Source organism: Lissotriton vulgaris, chromosome 5 (genome assembly GCF_964263255.1).
Source record: "Lissotriton vulgaris chromosome 5, aLisVul1.2, whole genome shotgun sequence".
Lineage (NCBI taxonomy): Eukaryota > Metazoa > Chordata > Amphibia > Caudata > Salamandridae > Lissotriton > Lissotriton vulgaris.
Genome location: NC_141693.1, coordinates 1,272,103,975 through 1,272,114,117, shown reverse-complemented (window position 1 = coordinate 1,272,114,117; position 10,143 = coordinate 1,272,103,975). Strand labels below are relative to the sequence as shown.

The 10,143-nt window shown below is 49.0% G+C and overlaps 1 pseudogene; it reads left to right on the top strand.

The window, feature by feature from the left end:
• Positions 1 to 1,180: 1,180 nt before the first annotated feature.
• LOC147712446 (28S ribosomal RNA) lies at positions 1,181 to 2,188 on the top strand (annotated as a pseudogene).
• Positions 2,189 to 10,143: the final 7,955 nt, after the last annotated feature.

The window sequence follows — 10,143 nt, the reverse complement described above, 5'->3', positions numbered from 1 at the left end:
CAACATATGATTGGAGAAAAGAAGAGTTTGAGAGATGGGCAAATCTCCCTGTCCAAGGTGATGGTATAAAATACTTATCAAGTAATCCAACCTCAAACTTCTGGATCAGCAAGCATAACAAAATGAAAGAAAACCAGTACATAGCTGTGCTGATGTTTAGAGCAAATGTGTTATATACCAGAGAAACCATCACCAGGGGGAGAAATTGTGCATTTGCTACATGTAGTTATTGTAATGATGTTTTTAAAACAATTTGTCATATTTCAGGTGCACGTCCTAAAATGAAAACTCTCAGAATTCCCTTGAATTAGCATTTGAGAGTAAGGTGAAAAACTATCAGGATCTGTCACAGCAAATCAAAGATCTCACAAAGTGCAAAAATGTTAAATTTCATGGCTTTATCGTAGGTTGTTGTGGTATCTGGCCTCAATGTAATGATGTTGTTCTGGCTGATTTAGGCCTACAAATGGCATTTCCATTCAAGAAAAGTATTTGCCTGACTACTTTAATGGACACTCTTAAAATGTGCCAAGTATTCATGGACAATTGAGTATCACACGTTTACTGAGATGTACACTTTCTTACAGCACACATGTTATGTTATCACATAGGTTATAAAACAGTTAATATAGATGTGAATTTTATCGATCTGAATTTTTCTAGATGTGCTTTCTCTAATTAGATGTGTAATTTATAGATGTGTATTGGTTTTCTATACATGTGTGCTTATAACAATATAGATATAGTGTGTACTTCGTACCTTTTGAAATGTCTTGAATGATAAATAGGTCTCAAATAATGGCACTCACATAATTATCACGCATTGTTCATTGATGTCCTGCTAACTATATTTCAATTCACAGAACTGTTCGTAGACAATCTTAAAATTGTTGGAATAGTACTGTAATGTGTACTATCACTGGCCTATACGTGATCCCAGTTCCAGTGAGGACAGCGTTCAGTGTGGCTGTACTCCGAACAAAAGAATGTTGTATTGTTGGAAGCAAAACCGAATTGATGCTGATGGGCAGCATAATAACCCAGAATGAGCCACCGCGAGGTGGTACAGAATAGCCAAATGCCTTGTCATCTAATTAGTGACAAGCATGAGTGGATGAAAGAGATTCCCACTGTCCCTACCTACTATCTAGAGAAACCACAGCCAAGGGAAGGGGCTTGGCAGATTCAGCAGGGAAAGAAGCCTTTTGAGCTTTACTCTAGGCTGGCACTGTAAAGAGACAAGAGAGGTGTAAGATAAGTGGGAGGCCTTCGGGCCGCCGGTGAAATACCACTATTCCTATCATTTTTTCACTTACCTGGTGATGGGGGGTGAACCCAATGGGGCTCTTGCTTCTGGCTCCAAGCACCAGGCGAAACTCATTCCAGGGACAGTGGCAGGTGGGGAGTTTGACTGGGTCGGTACACCTGTCAAACGATAATGCAGGTGTCCTAAGGCAAGCTCAGGGAGGACAGAAACCTCCCACGGAGCGAAAGGGCAAAAGTTCGCTTGATTTCAATTTTCAGTATGCATACAGTTCTTGAAAGCGGGACCTCATGATCCTTCTGACTTTTTGGGTTTGAAGCGGGAGGTGTCAGAAAAATTACCACATGGATAACTGGCTTATGGTGGCCAAGCGATCATAGCGACGTTGCTTTTTGATCCGTCAATGTCGGCTCTTCCTGTCATTGTGAAGCAGAATTCACCAAGCGTTGGATTGTTCATCCACTAATAGGGAATGTGAGCTGGGTTTAGACCGTCGTGAGACTGGTTAGTTTTATCCTACTGATGATGTGTTGTTGCTATAATAATCCTGCTCAGTACGAGAGGAACCGCAGGTTCAGACATTTGGTGTATGTGCTTGGCTGAGGAGCCAATGGGGCAATGTTACAATCTGTGGGATTATGACCGAACGCCTCTAAGTCTGAATCCCCCATAAACCGTAACGATACTGCAGTGCCGTGGAGCCTCAGTTGGCCGCTTTCGAGGGCTGGTGCGCAGAGCCGCTCACTCTGGACCGGAGCACAGACGGAAGGGAACTGCCTCCATTGCCATAAGTGCACCTCATGTTCGTGGGGCACCCGGTGCTAAATCATTCGTAGACGACCTGATTCTGGGTCAGGGTTTCGTAAATATCAGAACAGCTACCTTGCTGCAATCTATTGAAAGTCATCCTCTGAGCGGAGCTATTGTCTCTCCGTGCGTGGGCACTCGCAGATGCCTTTCTCCACCACACCCGTGGGTGGGTGCATCTGCTGTTGGGCTGGCAGGAGGGATGCGGAGGAGGCGACGGGAGGCTGCCTCCACCACGTGCCCTCGGTACAGAGGATTCCCCCTTCCATCCCTGCCCCAGCGTGGCATGGGGACGGGGGCCACCATCCCTTGCAGGTCAGCCTCGGAGCGCCTGGCCACTCTCGCCATCGTCGACTGGGTCCCGCTGTCTCTAGCCATCAGAGCGATGGGTCCTCCTGGGCTATCTGGTCGCCTGGCTGCACGACCAGATAGCCTTGCAAGCTGGGTGACCAGATGGCCAGCCTGCCGGCTGGCTGGACTGACTCCAACTTTTGTCCATCCAAAGGGTTCTGTAAGCCTGAACTATGTGGGGGCTTAATAGTCGAGGAGAATCGGCTCCCTAGGCAGGCCAGTGGGAAGAGGATGTGGCCTGGGCTTAACCCTCCTTGCTTCCTACCCCAATGGGCTCCGGGAAAGTGGAAGGCACACTCGCCTAAATCAGCACCCTGACGCCCAAGGGTCTGGGTGTGGAGGGTGACAGTCAGTAGCCAGGGAAGGGCGGCTGTCTCTGGGGCTAGGAGTAGTGGGAGGCCGACCCTGAATTGAAGAGGGGCCGAGCCAGAGCTGGAGCCCCTGGAAAGCATGAAGAAGCCATGTGCAGGGGACACCTGGGCCTAGTCTGGGGTGGCAGTGACTTGCGGATACCCTGTGCTACCCAAGGGGTCAACCAGGGGCCAGGGAGGCTCTCCTTGGTCTGGCTGGGTTCGGTAGCAGGCACTGGGACCAGGGCTTAAGCTCCTTCCGGTGGGCCCTGGGGTGTGGGAACCCCCAGTCCTACAATCCAGCCGAGGGTCTGGGTGCTGTGGATGGGGGACATTTGGGCCCGGGGAGGCTCGCCCCTGCCTGGATGAGTTCGGAAGCAGGGTCCGGGACCGGGGCTTATCTCTGTTAGGCAGGCCCTGGGGTGCAGGAGCCCCCCATCCTGCAAGCCAGCCAAGGGTCCGGGCTCTAGGGACAGAGGTCCATCGGGGCCTGGGGAGGCTCTCCCTGGCCTGGCTAGAGTTCGGAAGCTGGGACCGGGCCCGGGGCTTGAGCTCAGTCTGGCGGGCCCTGGGGTGTGGGAACCCCCTGGTCCTGCAAGCCAGCCGAGGTCCGGGTCCTGGGGCTTGGTGTCCATCGGGGCCAGGGCAGGCTCCCCCGACCTGGCTGGGTTCGGAAGCAGGGACCAGGCCTGGGGGGGCGGGGTAGCTGGCTAACTCCGCTCCGCTGCTGAGTTGTAGTTTTGACTTATACTCTGCGTTCTCAGGGGAGCGCAGAGTAGGCAAGTCTCTGCACACTCTGCTAATGGAGCCGAGTTCCCTGACAGCCCCTAATCAAAAACCTACTCAGAGCCTACTAAGACTCATGTGAGGAGCTTTGAAAGTCATATACATGGCGACAGGGCACAAGTCCTAAAAAAAGAAGTGGGGGGACTGACCTAGTTTGGCAATATGCAAGTGACATCGTGGCGTGTGACATCATGGCGCGCATCATCACGGCGCACAACATCACACATGGCATCCTAGGAATTGACATCAAAGAAAGTAGCATCACAAGCTATGACTTTACAAGAAGTGGCATCCCAAGAAGTGACATCAGATCTAAAGCCCTCACATATATGTTTAGCAGGTCTATCATGTGTACGTTTCAGTGCATCGGGAGGACAATAGCACAGTGAGCTACATTTTATGTAACAAATCCTGTACATATATTTACAATCTTATATATTTTATTCTACATGTAATATGCATGTGTTGATGTAAAACGCTCTGACACCCTGCATTGGAATGAGTAGAGTTAAACAAGAAAGAATAGTGGTACTTAAATTAATTCAACGCCTCCTCAGGGTAAGTAAGCTTTATATAAATGCAAATCACTTTTTGTAAATACTGGGAAAGACCAACACATCTGCTATTCTTACAGTGCTGGCATATCTCCTAAACAGGGACTGAACAAAGTAAAAAGCTGTCTCTCATAGGTATGTGTGATGTGCTAACAAGGTGTGAGCCTTTGTTTCTTCACCGCTTCATTTGCATCAGGTGTGAGGCTCCTGACTACTCCCAGCCAAGAGACTCATACAAAAGGAGGCCAGATGACCCCTCAAATTTGGCTTTGTTATAGACCAAGCAGGAGTCTAAAATAAGAAAGCCCTGTCTTCGCCTGCACGTTGTTGCTTGTTCCAGATGGAAAGCAAATAACCTGCAGGCGCTGCTGAAAGTTTCCCGGTGTTTGGAAATTACACAGGGGCGAGTTCAGCACATTATTCAGTGGGGCACAAATTATTGACAGGGTGGACGGCTCTTGTCCTGTGAAAAAAGTTGGTGGACCCCCTCCACCCGCGTGTACCCCTGACTAGTGCCCTGCATGGTGACCTAAACAAGTTACAGGTCCTTGTGAAGATGCAATCATATCACCCTAACTAATCTTGAGGACAGAATCTTACCTGGGAGAATAATCTCCACATTTAGTAAAGAAATAGGTTGATGCGATGCACACTCGTCCTGTGACTCATTTGGTTTAAGGACAGTGGATATTGTGGAGAGTCTATTGAGAGAGAGGCTGGTCATTCTATCTCTAAAGACAGTCACAGCAGGCGTAGTGAGAGAAGGGGGAAAATGTTTTTGAAAAGCACTACAGGGAGGCCATTGACAACAAGCGTTTTACCCTCTGGGATCTCAGCTGTGGCTGCTTTAATTCCTTCTAGAGCCCCAATAAGGTGGGGCTCTTTTGCAATACAAGTCCCTATATTGGTTGAAGCTTTTATTCGATATGCAAGATATCTTGTAAGCGTACACAAAATACAGCAATTTACAAAAGTAGAAAAAGCATTATTTTAAAAAGCAATATTAAATGCACATTTAAGAAAGATAAAAGGACATATAATGCCAGAATAAATTAGCTAAAAATGAATTAAACCGCTATTGACAATCTCTTGCATCGGATCAACCAAAATTGCTTTAAAAATTTAGCTACACCACAAACAATGGGGGGGGAAGTGTCCGTCATTAGGATGCGCAGGGCTACTAGATAGCTACGCGTGCCCATATTGCGACAAAGGGGTTTAAGCCAAAAACTCCTGGGTTTAGCATAATCCGGACATTCGAACAGGATATGCGTTCTGGACTCTATCCTAGTGGAACAACATGCACAAAAAGGGGACGTGTGAGCACCTGATTTCCACTTTGACACCAGAGCCCCGACTGGAAGGGAGCCCACTCTGAATTTAAAATACAATGCTCGGTCAACTGGAAGAGTAATTAGGTCCAGATAAGGCTCGTAAACTACTGCGTCTTTTACTGTTAAAAAGGCAACTGTAGATTTACAATGTCCAGAGTTTTTAACTAACTGCTCCGCAACCCAATTCCAGTATAGTCTTTTCAGAACCTCTTTTGGTGGAGCCGATCTTGATAACCAACAGTCCCCCAGTCCAAGTTCCTCCAAAAGTTTTTTGGTGTCTCTCAACCACTTAATCTTTGCCCAACTGCCCAGGCTCATTATCTCAGCCAACCCTTCAGCATACGATTTTAGCTCTTCACCCCTCCAGATACGTGTCCATAAGAGGAGTGGGCGAAGCCGGGCTTGATCTTTAATGTTCTTACAACCTGTGTCCAACAGCACAGGCACTGTTGGAGTGCTCGGAGGGATGGCGATTAAGGATTTCAAGAGTTTGCTCTCTGCTGTTGCCAAGGAGTCCAGACAGCAATGCCCCCACAGTTCTGCCCCATACAAGGCTGATGTTACTACCTTAGCCTTGTAGATGTCAATTACTGGGGCAAGCGACCTCCTCGGAGATGCCCGGAATTCCCTCAGAAGGGCACCTCCTACTCTCTTATGGTTCAGGACCATCTTGGCAATGTGAGGTAACCAGTTCATGCTATCCGTGATCCGAATTCCAAGGTAGTCAAATTCGGATACTTTCTCCAAGGCAACAGAGTTGAGAATGGGAGGGCGGCCCAGTTTCCTTGGAGGGTTTAGGACTAAAAACTTAGTTTTATCCACGTTGATTACTAAGCCCCTTGCAACACAGAAGTTCTGGAAACGAGTTAGCAGCTTCTGGAGGCCTTGCGGAGTCTTAGAAATCAGGAGCGTGTCGTCCGCAAAAAGCAGGGTAGGGATCCGCACTCCTCCGAGACAGGGGGCGTCGGCTGGTTCTTGCTGGAGATATTCCACCACCCCATTCACATATAGTGAGAAGAGGGTGGGCGCTAGAACGCATCCCTGTCTCACACCCCTCACACCCCTAGACACTGGAATTTTCTCTGTTAACTCTCCATTTCTTCCCCAGCGGACCTGAGCAAAGGTGTGGGCGTGAAGGCTAATAAGGAGGGACAAGATATAAGGAGGCAATCCCAGCCCGTAAAGCACCCTCCATAACTCCTCCCGGGGAACTAGGTCAAAGGCAGTCCTCAGGTCTATAAAAGCCAAATATAGACTGCCCTTGCCTAGCTCCACCACCTTCCACCCAAGAAGTGCTAACCTAAACACCTGCTCTATCGCCCCCATTCCTGCCCGAAAACCTGCCTGGAAGTCTGATAGTATTTTATTTTCCTCCACCCAATGGAGAATCCTACCAAGTTTAGCTTTACCTGCTATCTTTTGGGTGGAGTCGATGAGGCTTATGGGGCGGTAGTTCCCCGGGATTTCTCTTTCAAATATTGACACAATTTCTGGTGAGTCTGCAACCTTCGTGCCATCTGAGTTACAGATCAAAGGAATAACTCTCATCACTCCCTCCCTTTGAGTTCACCAGTAAAGGAGCTTACTTACCTTATTTGCAAGCTAATAGATTTTGTATCGGGACACACACCAACCCTCCTGGTCCTGGCCATCTCTATAAACTGGTCATAGCACTAAGTTCCAGTGTTAGGATTTGACGCTCAAGGTCTTCAAATTTCACCTGTTTGCCTCATTCCTTAGCTCTCATGTAGGTGGAGGCTTGCCCCAGATCACTATCTAAAGAAGCCACATTTCCATTGGTGCATGTTCTGACAGTCCTTTGGGTAATATGTAAGCATCATAAGTGGCAATGAAGTTAGTGACCGGAACAAACATTTAGTCACATAGTGAATAAAAATTATATGGTTCAATGTAGCACATAAAGTGTCTATGCATCAGATTCCAAGTGCACCAACTATCACTGAGCGCAAAGAAGGTCACTCATTTGTCTACGATCTTCAATCTGGAGGCAGACACAGGGAGTCTATATTTAGGTCCTTGTTTCAACTAGCCTTAACATCTCCCCTTATTACTAGCATACCTATCTATAACCTAACCAAAGCTTCGGAAACTGCTTGTAGAGTGCTACCAACCAAGGTGCATGCATTCATAAGTATGGGCGAAATTTGTGAATTCACGATCCGCGAATTCGTGCGAAAGCGAACTCGCAATTCGCAAAATTCGCAAATTCATGGGAATTTGCTGTTTTTGCCAGTTCGCGAGGATTTTGTACAAGTTCAGGAACGCAAACTTACTTGTGTGGTCGCAACGGTCGCGACCATGTTGTTTCTACGTGTCCAGCCTGTTTGCCACCCTGTGGTTCATAGCGGCCACCCTCCAGTTCATCACTGCCACCCTCTGGTTCACCAATGCCACCCTCTGATTTGCCACTGCCAACCTTTGGATCATCACTGCCACCCTCTGGTTCACCGCTCCCACCCTATGGTTCATCACTGCTATCCTCTGGTTCATCACCTTGCGGTTCATTACTGCCACCCTCTGGTTCATCACTGCCTCCCTCTGGCTCATTACTGCCACCCTCTGGTTCACCACTGCCACCCCCTGGATCATCACTGTCCCCCTCTGGTTCATCACAGCACCCTCTGGTTCACCAGTGCCACCCTCGGGTTCATCACTGCCACCCTCTGGTTCCTCACTGCCACCCTCTGGTTCACCACTGCCACCCTCTGGTTCATCACTGCCACCCTCTGGTTCATCACTGCCACCCTATGGTTCATTGCTGCCACCCTCTGGTTCACCACTGCCACCCTCTGGATCATCACTGCCACCCTCTGGTTCACCAATGCCACCCTCTGGTTTACCACTGCCACCCTCTGGATCATCACTGCCACCCTCTGGTTGATCACTGACATCCTTTGGTTCATCACAGTGCAGGAAGGTGGATACCTGACTATGGCTACCCCAGATTTCTTTGCCTAGTGTTTCACTGGTTTTCGACTTAGTTGGCCTGGGATCCTGCTAATCAGGGCCCCAGGCCATCTGCTCTCTCTGTGAAATTCATATCCATGTACTTTAGCTACATTACCAATTGGGATTGGATCACCTTATCAGACCCTGTACAGAGTACTATAGGTACCGAGGGCATAGGTGCATCCAAGGCCTACCAGGGGCTGCAGCATATCTTTTGCAACCCCTGGCTGGCTATCCAAACTGACACAACTGGCTGATCACTCAGCTGGGGCAAAATGGTGTAATAATCACGCCTTGCTTAGATATAGCTATATCTGGACACATATGCACCTATAAGTCACTCCTATGGCAGGCCTTAACAATCCTGGAGGCAGAGTGCTTGGTCTGAGATGGTTCTCTAGCATGAGCTGAGCCTGTCTGCAGCTTTCGGAACCATGTCATTTAGCTGTTCTGGGACATTGCCATACCATATACACTTAAGTGCATTATAATCCTCGCGGTTACTTGCAAACTTTGGTTTGGCTTTATCGAAACATGTCGTGTAAGGTGTCATACGCTTTGGAATACTACCCCCTCACCAGTTCTGGTGACTGGGGTAGCATTCCACCCTTCTAGAGGGAGAAGACATGTTAGTTTGCTTAAACGCGGTTACATCTAACCAGAGCCTCAGCATCACAAAATAGATGCTGCTGCCACAGACACAAGTCTGACCTCCTGCTGCTGACCGAAACTCCGGCAGGGAAGGCCTGGACAATAGGTTTCCTGTCACAGGGAGGTGTTACACCTCCCCAGACAGGAGATAGTGGATTGGGAAAGGGAGAGCTGAATGAAACTAGACACTGCCTGGGGCACACAAGGTGTCCCATGCAAAGTCCAGTTCAAACCGGTGCTACGGCTCTCCAGCCCCAGCTCTGGCGTGAAACTGGACAAAGGGAAAGGGGTGTGACCACCCCCTTCCTGGGTCCGACACATAGGAAGGACCTAGCAGGAGATCCAGCCCCTAGATTTGGAATAAAGGTAGGAGCTGTACCAATTCAAACCAGATCATCCTGACTGAAACTTTGAAATTAAACTCTGGACCCTTCGACATCCCACTTGACGTGGAAGACTGAAGAAACTCCTTTGTGGTCAAGGAGTGGCCACCTTGTACAAGCAGGCACCATCAGCGCATCAAGACTTTCTTTTACGTTGCTCCTGCCGGAGCTGAAACGACAGAGATCGACAAGACCCAGACACCCAGACATCCAACAGGCCGATCCACAGTCCTGGCAAAGCTGAGACCTGTGGAGGCGACAAGAGACGTGGGACCGGCCATCTTGAAAAGTTGACAAAGTTCTTCCTGTGCAGCTCCCGAGGCACCCTCGACGCTGTGCAATGGGGTTTGAGAAGCCCCAGCCCCGAGCAGCCTGTGCTCCAAAGATCACCCCTCCACACTCACCGAGCGCTGCGTGGGGCCCTTTTGCACTTTTCCTGCTTGACGCGTTGTCTGGTCACTTGCCCGTTGGCTAGTGGCCTCTGTGACGACGATCCATCAAAACTACACTGCTGGTCTGTGCCATCGATCTGACCTTCCCGGTCTGATCCAGAAGACATCTTTGAGTCCTGCTTGGGTTTCATTTGGCAAAGTTTGGTGACTCCAATTCGAGAACCGACACCGCCAACAGCAAGAGCCTTTGTTGGACAGCTCGTGTCCAGCAGCTGGTCATCTTTGATCCTTCCTGGTCCAT